We start from the raw sequence: 19,964 nt of genomic DNA, 5'->3' as shown, positions 1-19,964 counted from the left end.
ATTTGTATATTTCATATCTATTTTTAAAGCTGAATTAGATATTTTCCTCTCCACTGTACATTCCTCCAACTTCTTAGGATATTTACTATCATTCATAAGTTGTGGATTGCACTGACTTTAATATGATCTCGAATATATATTGCCCATTCAAATCAAGTTGTTAAGTTTGAAACTTTCTTCATTAAATGAACTTTTGTTTGTTTAATCTTTTTCAGGGAAGACATTTTAGTATGTTCAATAAACCTGGGTCACTTTGTTAGATTTTTTTTTTAACTTATCAGTATATATCTGATGTCAGAAAGTTGACTAGTTTTGTTGGATTATGAGTACATGGAGACAATAAATTAAGTCATTCCCAAAGGATGTATAGACTACTTCCTGTGTGTCTGGCATTGAGCTAGACAGTAGGAAGGTTTGATTGTCATATGACAATTCTTAAGAAAATAGGAGGAGACAAGAGAAAATAGAAATTTTAGACTCTTCCATTTATTTTTTTTAATTTGTTGGGGTGACATTGGTCAACATGAACATATAGGTTCGAGATGTGGATTTCGTTGTTATAAGATCTGTATGTTGCAATGTATGCCCATCACCCAAAGTCAGATTTTCTCTCTTCCATCTATTTTGAATGAAACTTTTACAATGCTTATATTTTTTCATTAAAATAGTATTTCTTTATTGTATAGTTCCACAAAGCATCAGTCATTCCTCTTATAATATTTATTGTTTTTAGGGATATTGAAATAGCAAAGTCTACTTTGATTCTTGGGTTATTAGATAAAAATCAGTAAAATAGCTGAGTAATATTTTACTAAAATACTTATTTTCTTCTGATATCTATAAATAGGATACATTTTATGTGATTCTGCATTAATAAAATTTCATTGCTTAGAAACACCCACTTTTTCTTGCAGTTTCAGGTATTACTGATTACTGAAAATAACAAAACAAAAAAAATCTGATGGCTGTCAAGTGGCTTCATTTTACCACACACTTAGAAAGAAATAGCTATTTCCTTATAGAAGTTAGCTGGCTTGCCTGAGGTTCTGGAGTGACCATTTTTTTATTTCATTTGCCTGTTCCAGTTTGCATTTCAACTTAAATATGCAAAGATATATAGGAATGTAAAAATGTATCTATATATATAAAGAAGTTTAAGTGACCGTTATGACAGATCAACTGAATGACCGGTTGACTGGTCACTATGATGCTCACTGACCGTCAGAGGACAGACACTTAATGCAGGAGCTGCCCCAGGTGATCATTGTGCTCCACAGCCAACCTCCCACGGTCCCTCCTTCCCAGACTGGGTGAGTTGGCCACGATAGGCCTAATCGTCAGCCAGGCCTAGGGACCCCCACCCGTGCACAAATGTGTGCACCGGGCCTCTAGTATACATATAATAACAAAGTCAATAACATGTCTAATATCACTGAGGTGATACAGAGAAATAGTAATAAGCAATCAGGCTGGTGGGGGGCTGTTGGGGGAGAGCAGGCCTGTTTGGGGTGGGGGGGCAGTTGTGGGCGAGCAGGCCGGCAGGAGGGTCTTCTGGGGGTGAGCAGGCCAGCAGGGGACAATTGGGGGCAATCAGGTTGGCAGGGAGGTATTTGGGGGTCAGCAGGCTGGCAAGGCAGGGGGGAAGTTGGGGGCGAGAAGGCCAGCAAGGGGGGGGGGGGCAGTTGAGGGTGAGAAGGCCAGCAGGCAGAGTGATTAGAGGCGATCAGGCAGGTAGGCAGGTGAGTGGTTAGGAGCCAGTGGTCCCAGATTGCGAGAGGGATGTCTGACTGCCAGTTCCCATCGGACATCCCTTGCGGGGTCCCAGACTGAAGAGGATTCAGGCCGGACTGAGGGACACCCCCCACCCCATGCAAGAATTTCGTGCACCAGGCCACTAGTAAGAGGTATACTTGGTTAATTACATGTTTAAACTATTTAGTTTTAACAATGCTTGAAGTATATGTATCCTCTCAAACAGTTTTGTTTTATTTTCTATATACACATAGTTCTAATTTTCTTAGACTGTCAAGGATCTAAGAATTTAAAGTTTGAGAATGCATTTTTAAACTTCTTAATGAAAGAAATTTGTCTTTTGACAGAGGATATTATAAAAAATTTTCTGTGGCCAATTTTCTGCAAATTGAAAGAGATGTTAAGAATTTTCTAGTTTAACCTGAAATGAAATTAATCTAAAACTTAACTTTAAAATATTAGTAAATTGTTCATTAGTTATCTTTCCTTTCCTAATTATATTTTGTTTTGAATAAGTAAAGAGAAAGTTGAATGGAGAAAGATTACCTGATCATAAGGAAATTTCTCCCATAGAATGGTTCTTAACAAAATGCATTAAAATAATCTGGCCATTAGGGCAACACTTACTAATTTGTCTATTTCCATGCACTTAAACTTCCAACTGTCTTATATTCCCTGTATTTATATTACCAACCAAGTTAAATAAATAGGGCCCAATTAGTCATCTTATTCTATTTTCTTTCTGACTTTCTAAATTTAATCCCTTTACTGTGCTATAGTGAAGATATTTGTTTAGGCCTATAGGTACTACTTTAGATACAGTTAGTAAAGTGGTAAAAAGACATATTAAGGCCTCTGCCTTTAAGGTATTTATATTCCTGCTGGGGAAGAGACTGGTAATGAATATATAACCAATAAATAAATACTCTATTTTAGATAATGACAAGTGCTATGAAGGTACTAAAGTAGGAAGTGGGGTAGAGAGAGACGGTGGAGGTAGGATTTATTTCTATGGAGTGGTCAGAGGAGGAGATATTTGAACTGAAGTGTGAATAACAAAAAGGAACCAGTCATGGGAAGATCTAGGGTCATAGCCTTCCAGGCAGAAAGAACAGCCAGTGCAAAAGTCCTGAAGCAGAAAGCGCCATTGGCATGGTCCAGGAATTAAAAAGAAAGCAAGTGTGGCTTCCACAGATTAAGTCAGGGTGGGAGTACTAGCACATAGTTGGAGAGGTAGGTAGAAGCTAGAGTTTTTAGGGTCATAGTAAGGAACCTACTCTTAGAATTTTAAGAAGAGCTGGAATGGGAAGTAATGTGATCTGATATACCTTTTAATCAGATCTTGATGGCAAGTATCTGAAGAATGAAGTATGAGAGTCTAATATATACCATTTCATTAATCTTGTACATGATTTCCTGATCTTTGAACAGATCTTTAATTCTTAACAAGAGATAAAAAGACAATCTTTTTTTTTTGTAAGATATAATAAAGAAGTAACCGTTTCTTATCATTGTTATTATATAATCTCTGAACTCTTAGCATATTTATTATAATCCTTCACATAGGTATATATATGAAGACTTATTTGCAGAAATAGGTCTATTCTATTTCTAAATATTTTGACTTATCTTTAGTCTTCAGAGAGTGAGAATGGGGAAAGGTCTGCTCAAGAATAAAAACATATAAGAAATTTGGCAATAGAAAGTGAAATTTTAAATACATATAGATATATTATATATCTACACACATACATATATATCTCACTCTATTCAGTATAAAAACAACTTAATACAGTGTAAGTAAGGGTTAAGCGAAAAATAGGTTTGGGGCTTATACTGCTTGAGTTTGTAACCCAGCTCTTAGAAACTCATTTCACTATTATGTAGTTCTGTTTCTTCATCTGTAAAATGGGATAATGATATTTCCAACATCATTGGTAATCAGGCCTACACCATTGAGGCTGATCACAATGTTTAATACTTGTTTAACATGGCATTTGGCAAATATTAAGTGTCCAGAATGTGTTAGCTATGATTGTTAACAAAAAATTGCTAAAATTTGGTAAGGAGTTTTTAAAAATTGCTTTTAACATTAGATACCAATTTGGAATTTAAAATGTTGCATGTTTTAAAAGTTATATTTTTTGAATGATAGTAATAATGGTGATAATTCTCATTTGAATGCTTATAGTGTGACATACACATGTTAGCTCATGTATTCTTCACATGTATCTCCATTTTAAGATGAGTAAATTAAGTCTTAGAAAGGTCAGATGTCTTGCTCAAACTTATGCAACTAGAAAGCTGTCAGAGCCAAGGTTAACATCCAGGCCTTTAAACTATTTGTCTCATTATACCAATGTAAAAATTGAGGTTTAGGGAAGTTAGCTAACTCACCCACAGCATCTGGTATATCAAATACTAGTAAGACTATTCCAAGTAGCAGAAGTGATAGCCAAATGATATAAGCCAGTGATTTCCAACCTTTTTCATGTCATGACACATAAACTGGATCAGAAAACTATGGTACGTCTACACAATGGAATACTAGGCTGCCATAAAAAAAGGAATTCTTACCATTTGCAGCAACCTGGATGGAATTGGAAAACATTATGCTAAGTGAAAGAAAAATACATGATCTCACTCATTTATGGATAATAAAAAACATTATAAATCAATGAATAAAAAGATAGATACAGAGTCAATAAAGTATCAAACAGTCAGATTACAGCGGGAAGGTTAGGGAGAGGTGGGGGAGATAAGAGATCAACTGAAGGACTTGTATGCATGCATATAAGCATAACCAATGGATGCAAAACCTTGGGGGGTGAGGGCATGTATGGGAGTGGGGTGGGGAGGCAATGGTAAAATATGTACACATAAAATACCTTAATTAAAAAATTTTAAAAAATAATTTCTAAAATTTTGTAGCATACCAAAAATTACTTTTGCCAATCTGACAAAAATATATTCTAATAAAGAGGGAATATGCTAATTGACCCTATGCTGTCACAAAGATGGTGGCATCCACAACCAATAAGGAGGAAATATGCTAATTGACTGCCCTGCCCTCAAAGATAGCAGTGCCCACAGCCAATAAAGAGGGAATATGCTAATTGACTGCCATACCCTCAAAGATGGTGATGCCCATTTCCCTCAGCCCTGCTGGGGCAGCAGGTGCACAGCAAGGCCGGGCCCACTGCTCCCGCACCTGCCTCTGGAGTCCTCCAGCCCCTTCAGCCCCCCAGCCGCCCAGGGCCGGTCCAAGGTGTAGGCAAGCCTCGGATGGTGCTGCCCAGCTGCCCAAGGATGCCTGAGGCTTGTGCTGCCAGCAGTAGCAGCAGCAGTGGTATGATGAGGCGTCGCCTTTCTCTGCTCGCCTGGTTACCTCTCGCCTCTGAGGGCTCCCGAACTGTGAGAGGGGGAAGACCAGGCGGAGGGCCCGCCCCCCCTCCAGTGTATGAATTTTCATGCACTGGGCCTCTAGTGCATATAATTTTGATTCATTCATGTAGGGCAGCTATTGTTATTTTGGCTGTTGTTATTTTTTTATTTGACATTCCAAGGGAAAAGAGGTCAGTTGCCTCTGACTAAATAGTCAGGTATTGCATGTTTTAAAAATTCTTGCAGCATGCTGGATGAAAATTGCTGGTCTAGGCAATAAAGGAAAACTAGAAGCTATAGAAGTTGAGCAAACCTCAAGGATCATTTGGCCTAGTTGGATATTGCTGTGCATTGGAAGAGCCATGGAAGAGAGTGTACAAAGATACCATAGTGTTGTGGTAATGGAATTGCCACAATTCTCTAGATTCTTACTCAGTGCTCTTTTCTTTTTTTTCTTTTTCTTTTATTAAAATATATTTTATTGATTTTTTACAGAGAGGAAGGGAGAGAGATAGCTAGAAACGTCGATGAGAGAGAAACATCAACCAGCTGCCTCTTGCACACCCCCTACTGGGGATGTGCCCGCAACCCAGGTACATGCCCTTGACCAGAATCAAACCTGGGACCTTTCAGTCTGCAGATCGACGCTCTACCACTGAGCAAAACTAGTTTCAGCTCAGTGCTCTTTTCAAAATGTTTTTGTTGATAATATCATGAAGCCTATCAGCATACTTCTTAGAATATAGATAATTGGGAGTGCCAGTAGTCTATTTACTCAACACTTACTGAATTTATACTGTTTGTCTATTATGTACACTTTAAGTTTAATAAAAGTTAAATTTTGAGTATTCATACTGTTGGTAGGTGTGTAAGTTGGTGCAGCCTTTTTGTAAGTTTGACAATGTGTATCAAAATTGTTGTGCACATAATTTATGGCAGCGATTTTATTGCTCAGATAAATTTGAAAAAATTTGAAATTTATATGTGTGTATCTATGTATGCATGTGTGTGTATATATATAGTATTATTTATATAGTAAAAAATGAAAATTAAATATTTATCAATAATAGTAATCCATTGGTGTTTTGAAATGATATACACACATAAACACATACATTTGCTGGTGGTATGGAGACAATAACTCTAACTCAAAAATGGGAGATGACATAAATTTTGTTTTATATTCTTATATAGTAGTTGTATTTTTTTTTACTACATTAAAATCCAAAATCTCGTGAGGCATTGTAACAAAATGGATCCTGACATCCATTTTCTTATTCTGTAAACTTGTGCAAATTTGCTGTAAGTCTCTGTACTTTAGTTTACTTGTTTCTAAAATGGGAATGATAATAGTATATACCTAAACCAGTGTCACCCCAATAAATTTAAAATAAAAGAACAAACACCAACAAAATTATATGGTGTATACTTTATAGAACTGTTAACAGAATTGGATGAGTTGGTATGTATAAGCTCATAAGACAGCATCTGACGCAGAGTTATGTAGGTGTTCCATAAATGTTAGCTATAATTATTGTAACTTTAAGATTTGTGTGACTTTCTATCAGTTATAATTCAGTATCAGTTCTGAGCCTTTGGAAGGTGATTTCAAGTAATTTACTTAATTACCTCAAATGAGTTCCTCTCTACTTTTCTAAGAAATAACCGGATATAAAATGGATTATTAACTAGACTTTGGGAAAATGTAATTTGGCCTGATTTAAAAGGTATTTGCTACCAATAGATTGGAATAACTATGGCAAGCCAATTTAGATGGTAAATAAATCAGTAATCAATTTGATCATGCTGCAACCTAGTTATTTTTCAGGGGTCTTCAAACTACGGCCCGCGGGCCACATGCGGCCCGCAGAGGAGTCTGATCCGGCCCGCCAGGTTTTTTGGGCAGTGAGCACAGCCGAGGTGTTACAGTAGGAATTAGTAGTTCATATAGTCCGGCCCTCCAGCTCTCTGAGGGACCGTGATCTGGCCTCCACTTTAAAAAGTTTGAGGACCCCTGTTTTAGATACTATTATAGCTGTAGCCGAAGTAGTATTTTCATCATAGATACAATGAAATCATTGACTTGTTTTCAGGACACCCTGTGAAAATCATTTAAAGCTATTTTGATTAAAAAAAAAAAAAAAAAAGACCCTATGCATAATGTTAGTCTGATATGTTTTAATGCAGTTATATATACTTTAAATGAAAATAATTATCTTGAAGTTTGGGGGGGAAACGAATTCAAGATACACTTTAGCGAATTTTATTATTAGGAAAAATACAGAGTTTATGTGAAGATTAAGATTTCTTAAACTACAACCTATCATATAATAAACATTGAATAAATGCTTTTATTCTTGTAATTTTTAACTTCGATAAAATGGAAACATAGTCTTGAGAAAAGTATTGAAAAGCCACCAAGTTGAAAATATAAAGAGCATTTTTAGAAAAAAATATGTTATATTATAGTGAATTTTATTAGATTAAAATTCTAGTAGATTTGTGGTAGTCTAAGCTCCATCAGTCCTAAATTAGATACTTCTATTTTAATTTCCATATGGATAAAGTGCCTTACCAAATACTTTTAAAGCTAAACAAAAATGTAAATTAAGACTTTTAAACACTTTGGAATACTAACACTAATGCTAATTAAAGTAGGTCTGGACCTCATTCAAGTACTGTTTCTAACTCAGATGCTCTAGTTTTATAGTTTGAAGGTTTATTCAGTGGTAGAAGTAGCTCTCATTGCTCTCCCTGTAGCCTTTCAGACAAAAAGTAAAGGATATTAGTCAGTTATTACTTAATTCAATTTAGATAACTTCAGTTATCATGAATCAGTATTATTAAAGAAAACCAGAGCTGGACAGTAATTAAAGTGGTAAAGAAGGATTTTACTCAGGAAGTATAGCAACAGGGAAAAAGAGAGCTCAGTTTAGAACTGAATTCAATTCTGAAATACAGTAAAGACAGTTAAGGATTTATAGCCAAGAAGCAAGGAAGGGAAGGCAGCAATGGATGGAAAATTAGTAAGAGGAGACATCAAGGGTAGGATTTTTGCTAAACCAATTTAACAGAATTTTTGCTGAAGAAAGGACAGAGTGATCAGCTATTAGGGTGAGGTGATTCTCACTAAACTGACTTAGTAGGATTCTTGCTACAACTTGGCTAGATTGCAGGCTTGAGTATAAGGATGAGGCATAGTGGAAAACAGGGCTCAGAAGGAGCCTGTCAAAGTTTTATTAAGAAGAGAAGCTTTGCCGAAACCGGTTTGACTCAGCGGTAGAGCGTCAGTCTGCGGACTGAAAGGTCCCAGGTTCGATTCCGGCCAAGGGCATGTACATTGGTTGAGGGCACATCCCCGGTAGCGGGTATGCAAGAGGCAGCTGGTCGATGTTTCTCTGTCATCGATGTTTCTAGCTCTCTATCTCTCTCCCTTCCTCTCTGTAAGAAAATCAATAAAATGTATTTAAAAAAAAAAAAAAAAGAAGAGAAGCTTTGTCAGTATGTATATTTTGAGCACTTACATGTCAACATGTATTATAAAATAAAGAATCCTTTTGTGATGTTTACACACATGGAATTTGGATAGTGCCATACTTTTTAAGAGTTCAGGCTTCCAGTAGGACAAATAACTATGTTAAAATTCTACACTCATTCGTTTGTAAGCTTTATGTCTAAATAATATGTAAGAATAATAATACCTTAGAGTTAAGAGGAATACAGAAATGTTTGTAGAGCATTTCTCTATGTGCCTAGCACTTGTTGTGCCAAACATGGTTTGCCAGTTAAATACTTTTTTAAAAAATTTTAAATAAATTTGCATCATCTTACTGTGATCAACTCATTTATTAGAAACTCCGATTAATAGTTACTGTTTCTTTGTTTAATTAATAAATAAATTTTTGACAGATAAAATCTTTCAAAATGGAAGTCTATATGGGAAAAAAATAAAAGGAATCCTAACAGGTGGAAAAGCTGGTAATCACTTGGTTAGTAATTGCTGATACCATGTGGGCAAGAAGAAAATTTTTTCCTACACTTCTAGGTTCTTTTGGCTTGTCTAATAAGTAAATCTACAAGAGACAGATTAACAAGAGAAAATAGCAAAATTCAATTACATGCATATGTATCAGAACCCCCACATACATAAGAGGAACAGAACAGTAAAATGGAGCATATATGGCATCGGGAGCCAAGGCACAAGGTAAGAAGAGCCTTGGGCTTCAGAGGGGAGGGCAATCATTTGCAAATGATAAAAAGAACAGGTGTTTCGTAATTCAAAATATGCCCTTCCTATGCATAGGTCATAAGTTATTTCTGGTAATGGCTCTTACTATGGGCAAGGCCCCAATTTAAATTATTCTAGTAGTTAAGGGAGGGGCAGAAGTTTCACCTGAACCTACAGTGTCTCAATTGCCTACAGCTTAAAATAATTCATGTGCCAAATGGCACATCTTGGGGAGGCCTGTTCTGAACCCCTTAAATCGCTTTTAGCTAGTATGTAGTGGTTCTAAGAGTTGGGCATCACTTTTTAAAATTAAATTTATTGGGGTGACATTGGTTAATAGGATCATATAGGTTTCAGGCGTGGATTTCTATGTTATAAGATCTGTATATTGCAATGTGTGCCCACCACCCAAGTCAGATCTTCTCCTGTCATCATAATAGGTCCCCTTTCCCCCTCACCCCCACCTCCTTCCCTCTGGCAACCACCATACTGATATCTGTGTTCACGAGTGAAATCATATGGTTCTTAGCTTTTTCTGACTTACTTCACTTAGCATAATACTCTCAAGGTCCATCTATGGGGTTATCACTTTTTTCTTTTTTCTTTTTATTGATTTCAGAGAGGAAAGAAGAGGGAGAGAGACAGAAACATCAATGATGAGAATCATTAATTGGCTGTGCAGGCGCCTACTGGTGATCAAGCCCGCAACCTGGGCATGTGCCCTTGACCAAAATCAAACCTGGGACTCTTCAGTTTGGTATCAGCCAAAGCTCTATCCACTGAACCAAACTGGCCAGGCACGGGGTATCACTTTTAAATGGAAAATACCATGAAGGTTACAGAAAAAAAGAAAATCCTTCTTTGTCCATGCTTCCTCTGTGATCTTGCCCAGAAAACTCACCATGATTTTATGCCATAGTTTCTAAAAGTCTATTTTTATATTTAATTGACCATGTCTTCCCTACTTGCTTATTTGCCCACCTGCTGGAATTTAAGCAATTTACGAAGTGTCAAATGTTAGATGTAAAGATTAAATAATTTTGGTCCTCAGAATTACTTTTCAGTCACAACACATTGTGAAAGGCAAATAAGTAAATATCCATGATTCACAAGAAATCCTCTTAGTGATTCTCCAAATAGGAAGTAAATTATAGTATGTGATTATATAATGCTTATCTTTTAATATATATTCACATCATAAAATAGAACTTATTATAATGCTAAATCGTATTTTTTCTCATTATAGAAAATGTGCCCAAATTGATATATTTAACCCATAAGAATAAGAAATATGTGGCATGAAAGAATATTCTCTCACTGATGAATATATATTATAGTGACAATGCTGCCCACATAAGAGAACAGTGAATAAATAAATTTACCTTATTGCTTTTGCTTTATTTTGTATCAGAACATTTCATGAAAAATGTGATAGGAAAGAAATATTCATTGATATGATATAAACAATTTCATATAGCTGTGATTTTCAATCGATGTGCTACAATAATTTTTGCAATACCTGGCTATTTAGTCAGAGGCACTGACTTTATTTCCCTTAGATTATCAGGTTTTTAAAATAAAATAGAGACAACAGCTAGCACAACAATAGCTGTTTAGTGTGAAAGAATAAAAATTATACCTTTTTTTGTCAGATCTGCAAAAAATATATTTTTTGTGGTGCCGCAGAATTGGTTTTTGTGCGCTACAAGACAAAAAAAGATTGAAATTACTGTCATATAGAATTGTTCTCTCTCAATAGATGAATAGCACCAGTGGACAATATGTCTAGAATACTGCAGAGAGTACCATTACCACTGCTAAATCCGTACATTAACCTTAGCTCCCCTTCTCCCACGGTTCTTTTTTCAAGCTACCCTGCTGTCCACTGGAAGGGAAGGGACTCTTCTGGATTCCTGGGAGGTGAGGAGAAACTGTGACAACAGAAAGGTTCCCCACACCCTGTAGGGAAAGGCCTTCCGACACATGGGATGGAACACCAACCCCATTTCACCACTGATTAACACAAGTCATTTCCTTGATCATGAGTGAAGGCTATTCACGTTTTCAGGAAGTTAGTGTCTTTTGAACCTTTCTGCATCTAGAAGGAATATAGAAGGTAGTATGTCTCTTTTTCAAATTGATACCATTGCTATTATATTAATCAATTGATAGTTCTGTAGTTTTGGTGTATCTGATACTGCCATCTGAATGAAAGGCATTCAGTCAGGTTTTGAATATCTCTAAATATTTAAAAAATAACCTTACTGATATCTTACATTCTAGACAGTGCCTTCCTTACCACTGTCTAAATTTACCATTTAACCCAATAAATTATGAAGATAACGCAGGCACGTATAGAGTATTATTAATATTTTCAGTTACATTAATTGCAGTGTTTTGTTAGTGACTACTTGCTGTATTTTTCAATATATATTCATTCATACATCTCTGATTTAGGAATTCAGAAGAGAAAAATCTGAGACAGAATCACTAAGAGAGGAGTTTATAGCTTTATGGCATGAGGAGCTTACAGGTTTTTAAAATAAATCGTACCCAGAATTCATGTCACAGCTCCTTATATGGTGCTGCTTTTTTCCTCTCAGTTGCTATGACAACAGCAGCACTGCGCCATTCATCAGCTCTGGACCTGGGCTGTATTGCTAGCCTTCCATGTTACTCCTGAATGTTAAGAACATCCGTGAATCATTCACTACGTTAGTGCTGCGCCATTAGAAACCTCAGAACTAGTTCTTCCATCAGTTTGCTCTAACAGAAGGGCAAATTAAACTGCGTCACAGAGAAATATTGTATAAAAATATTTCCTTTTTCCTAAGGGAATCATACAGTCTGTATTTGCTGCAGTAGTCTGAAAGGATAAGCTTATGTCAGGCAATCTAATGAAAAGAACTCGTCCGTGTAATTTGTCTTAAAATCATTAGCTGTTCAAGACAAATACCACTTTGCATCTCTGGATACAGAAAGAAGCAGGTGATGTTGTTAGGGGCTCTGAGCTCCTTTGGGAGCATCACTTGTGCTTTGGGACCATAATCAACATTCGCTGTAAGAAGTATCACCTGTAACACACAATAAGTTCTGGGCATTGTGGAGAGCTGAGTGCCGAAGATTCAAGTGTGGATCATTACTGATGTGTCAGTTCTGACAACATGACGGTGAATACGAAGCAGCCTTTCAGGTTTCCAGGAGAAAAGACTATAAAGTATTGACTAACGAGGAAGATAAACTAAACCTGTGAGTATGATGAATAGAGTGTTTGTGTGTTACATGGATTTTTGAGACTCGAGGCCTACTTTGAGCTTTGTAGAAAAAGGAACACAACCTAAGAGATTTGACTTAGTTTTCAGGGAAGCCATTAAGAAATGTCTTTCAGCATATATATTTAATTTTGTGTTCTTTTACTTTTATGTGTGTGTATGTATGAACATTTAGAAATAGTTTCATACATTTAAAAATATTTCATTGTGAAGAAAGCTGTTAATTCAGTTTTTTAATGTAAATGTGAAGGTCATATTGCCTTTTTTGATATTTGTGATTCCAGACTAGATTTTTATTTCCTATTGCAATAGAACTACACTTTTAAAGAATAGTGTGGAAACTTAGAATTTTTGTAAGCATGCTTCTTTAATACATTAAACCTCTTTATTAACTGCAATGCTACAAATGAATGTACTTGCATAACTTTAAGGATTTATTAACATTATTTGCTATTTATGTTGATTTATATTTTCTGTTTTTTTCAGTTGAGAAAGGTTAACTAGAGTTTTTCCATTTTTGTATTTTCAGACCATTTGGAAATGATCAGTTTAAGATAAATTGAATTTATAGATTGAATTTTTTAAAAGACTGTTCATTTACTGGCTTTTAATTTCTCTTTTTAGTTCTGGCCATGGTAACTTAGAAATGAACTAAAAGTAGGAACTTGGTTTTTCAAAATTAGAATATTTAGAATGATCTTCAGCCACTCACAAAGAAAAAGACATTTTATCTAGGCTTTTTCAGTTATTTATCTTCCTGAATTCCTCTTCTTAAATGCATTTTGTTCAGAGAAGATATACTTTAAGGTATAACTGGGTTCCTTTAATTTATACAATTAGGAAAAATATATTTTGCTACTGCATTTTGATTTATATTTCTTACATTCTTGAGATCTTAGTCTATATCGCTGTACATATGACTTTGCTCAATGTTTAAGAAACCTTTGAATAGGGAGAATTAATATATTAAAGGATAATGAAAGTACTAATCACTTATACTTACTGTCATATGTCATTTAGTAAGAGGATTTTACTTTTATTTGAAAGCCTTGTAAGTAATAGATTAAATAAATTGAATATTCACATTTTAACTATTGTGCAAGAAAATAGGAATTTTAAAATTTATATTTAATTACTGTATACATTGTAAGTTAACATTTTTTATTACTACTTTTTTCTTATAAATGCATATGTATAAAGAATTTTGTATTCCATTACCTCTGGCACCATAATTCTTATTAATAGTAAAAGAGACTAATTTGAGCACTTTAAAAAAAAAAGTTATATTTTTAATAATAGATTTATTCATTTTAAAGAATCTTCTTTGGCACACTCTGTGATTTCTTTTTTTTTCTTTTTTTTTATGTTTGGGGCCTTACCCAATAATATATTCCTGAAATGTTGTATATAAGCATATTTGTTTGTTTGTATCTTGTCTAACTTAAAATCCACTAGTGAAGCTCCCTATTTTGAAAGATTCTGCAGTAAGTTGATTTGGTGAATCTGTGTATTATATACTGTATTCTTACTTTAGGTTTTCTTAAAGTAAGAGCCATCTGGTTTGTTCAATATATAAAGATTCAAGTTGCAGATTTAACTGGCAACATTCTGTGAAAAAATTAAGCCTCCTACTTTGGACTTACAATTTAACCCCTTAATTTCAAAAGAGTTTGACATCTTCAGGTTTACTTTCTGAAATCCCTTGAAGTCTTTCCAATATTATTAATATAATAGACAACTGGGTAAAATCTTAGTTGATAGGAGGCATTGCTTTTATTTTGGAGGAAATAAATTAATGAATAAATAATATATAACATTTATAAGTATAAAAGGCTTTAGTTTCTTCCTTGGTTTAACTAAAACTTGAACATGTCATCCAATAGCACTTCTGAATATCTAAAAATTCATTAATTTCCTAATTTTGGTAGGAAATAGGTGCCTCCTTTTCTGTCAGAATCTGAATTCCTGTGAGAATTTACATTAAGACCAAAACTTTCACAATGGTGATAAATTATTTTAAAACAGTGATTTCTAGTTATTTTTTTTCTCATGGGAATCAGTCAATGTTTGCATTATAAATGTATCTTCTTTATCACTCCAATGTTCTCAAGTAAAACATTTTAACCACTTGTGAGCTTTGTAGCTTAGGACATGTTAACCTCTGAAGTTTCTTTTCTATAACATTAATGAAATAATGCCTTATTGTGTCATTGTAGGCATTAAGAAAGATAATATATATTAGGGATCTAATATAATACTTATCACAAAGAAAACATTCTCTAAGTAATAACTCTCTTCTCTGCTCTTCCTCTTCATTGGCCTACTTCAGTGGTTCTTGGACTTTTCCTAGGGAGTATCTTCAGGACAGAGGAATTTGAATACATTTCAAAGGGATATGGAGGTAGCCTAAAGGGGCATCAAAGCAAACCTGGATATTTTTTACATATATCTTTGGGACAGAGAAATTTGAATGCATATGAAAGGAGTGCAGGATGTAGCTTAAAGGGACATCCAAAGCAAACCTAGATTTTTTTGGAAGTCATATATTTTTTTAAATAGTCTACATTCCATCAACTGTAATTGAAAAGTAAAAAATAAATAAATAAAAATGTTTTTAAAAATAGTTTACTTTTTACATTTTTATTATTTCAAAAAAGAAATCTTTAAAACTCACTCTTCAGGAAAATATACTACCAATATGTATAAATTCCCAAGTTTAAGACATACTACTGAGAACTCTTGGTCTGGGTATCATTTTTAGGAAATAAAGATCCTAAAATAAGTATATATTTCTTTGGAGAAATAGATTGGGAATTAAAAAGGAGGGATGAAAAATGAATCTAATTAAAGGTAGAAGGCTTACTCTGTTCAAAAGAGTGAGTAGTGGTATGGATCAAGCTATAGTGGGATGAGAAAGGAAATACTTTGTGAAAGAAATGAAAAAGAATAATGATGAAGAAACTTAACAGTTTAGCATTTTAAAGCTGTGAGAAGTCTTTCAATAAAGGAACCTATTTAACTGTTTAATGTAGTATCTCTAAAACTTATTTGACAACAGCCACCTTGTTTTTTCTTACATAACAACTGCAAAATCGTGTGCAACAACTAAGTGTTCCAAGGAGCACAATTAGGGAAATAAGTGACTAATGGAGGTTATGGATTTAGAAGGTAAGAAGAATAGATAACTGTGCAGAGCAAATTTTGACAGCAATTATCTTGGCACTCCAGAAGATTATGGAAAAGATACATTTTGCTCAAATTCCCCAGATAAATTGAACTTTAATATTTTAAAGAATAGTATGGTGTGTGTTTTTAAGTAGGGGGAAAGATTGCATTTACCATGTGGATTAGAAAGTGAAATGATAAATAAGGTGACTAGTAAAAACTTGAAGCAGGAGGACAGGATGCATTCAAATGGTAAATACATCAGTTTATCTGGACGTAAAGGATTTTGTGGAAGGTAAAACCAGGAATGGATTACGGAGGCCTTTGGGACAATGGTAAACTGAGATGGTAGCAGTGGAAAGGGTACAAGGAGAAAAAGATTTTAAGGAATAAGCATAAGCAAATAGAACCGAGGAATATGGGAGATCTATAAAAGATGATTATAATACTGTAAGAATGGGAATTGATGGCCTGCACAGGGTTTCTGGGCTTCTTGATTATGAAACTTTGTCTTTTATAGATTTGAGAAATTAGTCATTATTCAGATACTTTTTCACCCCCGTTTTCTCTTTTTATGAGACTCTAATTACACACACACACACCTGGGGATATCATCTCACAGGTCCTGAAGTGGTTTTTCTTTCTTTTGCTCTTTGTTCTCTGTTGTCTTCAGATTGGATAATTTTCCCTCATCTATTTTCAAATTCACTTACTCCTCTTAATCATTTTACACTATTTTCAATTTGCTATATAGTATATATGTATATATATGTGTGTGTACATACATATATACAAACATACTATATATGTCATTTAGATTGTCATGTTTAAACATTTAAATACTATGCTGTTAAATCCATTCACTAACTTTTTAAAAAATATATATTTTTATTGATTTTTCACAGAAAGGAAGGGAGAGGGATAGTCAGAAACATTGATGAGAGAGAGACATCAATCAGCCGCCTCCTGCAACTCCCCCTCCCCCCCATCCCGGGAATGTGCCTGCAACCAAGGTACATGCCCTTGACCGGAATTGAACCAGGACCCTTCAGTCCGCAGGCCAACGCTCTATCCACCAAGCCAAACCAGCTTTGGCCATTCAGTGACTTTTTATTTCAGCTATTTCATTTTTCAGTTGTAGAATTTCCATTTGTTTCTCTTTAATAGTTTCTATTTCTCTGCTGAGATTCCTTCCCTTTTTTAATTAAGAGAACATATTCCTTTACCTCACTGAAAATAGTTATAATAATTGCTTTAAATTACTCATTTGCTAATTATAATATCTGGAATGATCTCCATCTTTTCTAATGATAATGGGTTATGTTTTCGTGGTACTTCATGTATTAAGTAATTATGTATTGTGTCTTGGACATTTTATTTAGTGGATACTCTGGATTTTGTCATATTTCTTCAAAAAGTGTTAATATTTTTCTTTTATCAGGCAGTTAACTTGATCTCTTGGGCATCATTTCAGTTCAGTTCTGCCGCATGCATGGTTCAGGAATCAGCCAGAAGTTTGAGCAGAGTTTATACACAGAACTTGGGTCCCATCCTTGCATTTATCATCTGGAATAGAAAGTGAAATGATTTCCTTTTTGGAAATATTCCTCCTTTCACTTTTCAGTGGTTGTTGTTGCCACAAGACTAGAAAAACTGTAGGTTTTCTTTTGGAATTTTAATGACTCCATGCACTGCTGACTATGGTCTGTATATATGCCAAAAAATGGGACACTCATTCAGTCTGGTCTTTTCTCTTGCAACTGTCAGCTTTCTTCCAGATTCTCTCTGCTCTGTTCAATCTCCAGGGCCTTGAGGTAGTATTTTTTATATTTTGTTTAGAGTTTATAGTTGTTTTCTATGAGTGGACTCATCTGGTAGAGAAGCTTTCTAGGCTGCACAGAAGCAGGACCATAAAGGATTTTGAAATTTTTGTCTTTCATAAATACTGACACTTTCTCAAAAGTTACTTGTTTCTAACCATAGAAATATGTGTGTATTGGAGAACCAACATTTATGCTAAGTTTTTCATATTTTATTGATTTCAGAGAGAGAGAGAGAGAGAGAGAGAGAGAGATCAATGATGAGAGAGTCATTAACCGGCTGACTCTTATATTCCCCCTATCAGGGACCAAGACCACAACTCAGGCATGTGCCCTGACCAGGAATCAAAGTGTGATCTCCTGGTTCATAGGTTTGACATTCAACCACTGAGCCACACCTGCTGGGCTGTGCTAAGTTTTATAGACTTTAGTGTTCTTTCCTTTACCATTTATTGTTCCATACTTACATGTTTTCACTTTACCAAACATCCAATGAGGTACATTCTTAAAATAATAGAAAGTATAAGAAAAATTTATGAACTTTTGAGATTTCCTTTTTTGCTTTCATTGCTCTTGACTGTATTGTGTAATACTGCTTCTACTTCCATCCTACTACCAAGATTTTCTTTTCATATTTAAAGAATGTAATATGGTGAATAGAGCAATGTGTTTTACTAGTTTAAAAACCAAGAATGAGAAGAGTCTAATGAAAATAAAGAGCTCTGTGCTAAGTCAGTCTACTTTTTGCATATCTATAGATCACCCTCTCACTGACATACAACTAAGAAGAGTAAGGCAAATAGTACTTCATTCCTTTGTATATTTAAGAAAAGCCAGAATAAAAATTCCTGCTTCTACCTCTATATCCCTCTTATACTCTTTTCCACCACCCCTGCAGTCACTACTCTGTTGTCTGTGTCCACAAGTTCTTTCTCTTTTTTCTTCTTTTATGATCAATCCCTTCACCCCCTTCTCTCCTAATATTCTTCCCCATTCCTTCCCAGTCAGATAATCCCAAAGTTTCAGAGAAATGAAAAGCTATTTGTCCTGTTACAAATACTGGGAGTTTCTGACAGATATTCTAAGGTTAGAGAATGTTGTGATTCTTTACCCATGGTAAGGGGGTGGAGAAGTGTTTTCTGTTGTGAGTTCCTTATAAGACTAGAGGCCCAATGCACAAAATTCTTGCATGGGTGTGGTCCCTAGGCCTGATCGGTGATCGAAGCATGAGCATCTGGCGTGGAAGGGTAGGCCCTAGCTGACCTCTGAGCCCTCAGCAGCACCTAAGCCCCTGCTCCCCCATGTACCCCCCTCTGCCTGAGTCACGGCGCCCGAGTCCCCATGTGGAGATGTGGTGAGCATAGCCAGATGCTGCAGGCTGGGGCCTCTGGGCAACACAGTGGTGCTGCATGGAAGCCAGGAGGGCAGCATGCTCTCTGCTGGCCGGCCTCACAGACCAGCTCCTGTGTGAGCCCATGGGGATCCCGACTGGCCCCTGTGGTCCCGGCAGCAGCGGCTCAGCTCACCCAGAAGAGGCTGAGTGCAGGATGGGCTCCTCACAGGCACCTGGCACCTGAGCTCGGAGGCTTTCCTGGCGTGTGGGCCCTGGCATCCTGAGGGAGGGTAGCAGAGGGAGTGAAAGCAAGCTTGGTGAATGCCCTGCATTCTTTCACTGCACCTCCGTCCCCGTCACCTCTGCCCCCAGGTAGCCACTGAGAGGTCGCAGCCCCCCACCTGGATGCCGCAGGAGGTTGGTTGCTGCCACCCACTCCCAGTTCCCAATCCCAGCCTGGGGCCCAGCCCCGATTGGGCAATCAGGGCATGCCGGCTGCTGGTTACTGTCTGCAGGGCGATGGGTGGGGCAGTTGGGCCCCCACTCACACCCACCTTAGCCTAGCACCTCCCGCTCACCTGGGCCATCCTACTGTGGTCCCACTCTCTTTGGGGCCCATCAGGGCCAGCAGCGCCTCCACTGCTGCACTGCCATGTTTAGTGCTGCTCTTTGGTGGTCAGCGCATGTCATAGCAAGTGGTCGAACTCCTGATCGGGGGGACAATTTGTTTATTAGGCTTTTATTATATACTACAAGCCCAGCACACAATTCAAAATCGCACAGTGCCGCCCACAAGTTGCCAGTCTGGCTCTGCTTCCCTCCCTGGGCCCAGCTGCGCAGCCACTGCAGGTTTGGCCCTGCCTCTCTCTCCAGCTCTTGAAGCAGCTGCAGCCACTCCTGATCAGGCCCTCCCCCAAGGCAGGCCCCTTCTGCCCTACCCCTGACACTGCGCGCACAACTCCTGTCCAGTTGACCCGTTACGGTGTCCCATTTAATTAGCATATTTCATA

The 19,964-nt window shown here is 36.4% G+C and overlaps 1 protein-coding gene across 7 annotated transcripts in view; it reads left to right on the top strand.

The window, feature by feature from the left end:
* TANC2 (tetratricopeptide repeat, ankyrin repeat and coiled-coil containing 2) overlaps positions 1–19,964 on the top strand; it is a 248,763-nt gene that overhangs the window by 91,252 nt on the left and 137,547 nt on the right. The gene's annotated exons all lie outside the window — the stretch shown is intronic.

The sequence above is a fragment of the Pipistrellus hanaki genome (assembly GCF_964339955.1).
Source record: "Pipistrellus hanaki genome assembly, chromosome: 16".
Classification (NCBI taxonomy): Eukaryota; Metazoa; Chordata; class Mammalia; order Chiroptera; family Vespertilionidae; genus Pipistrellus; species Pipistrellus hanaki.
This window is presented reverse-complemented; position numbering and strand designations above follow the sequence as displayed.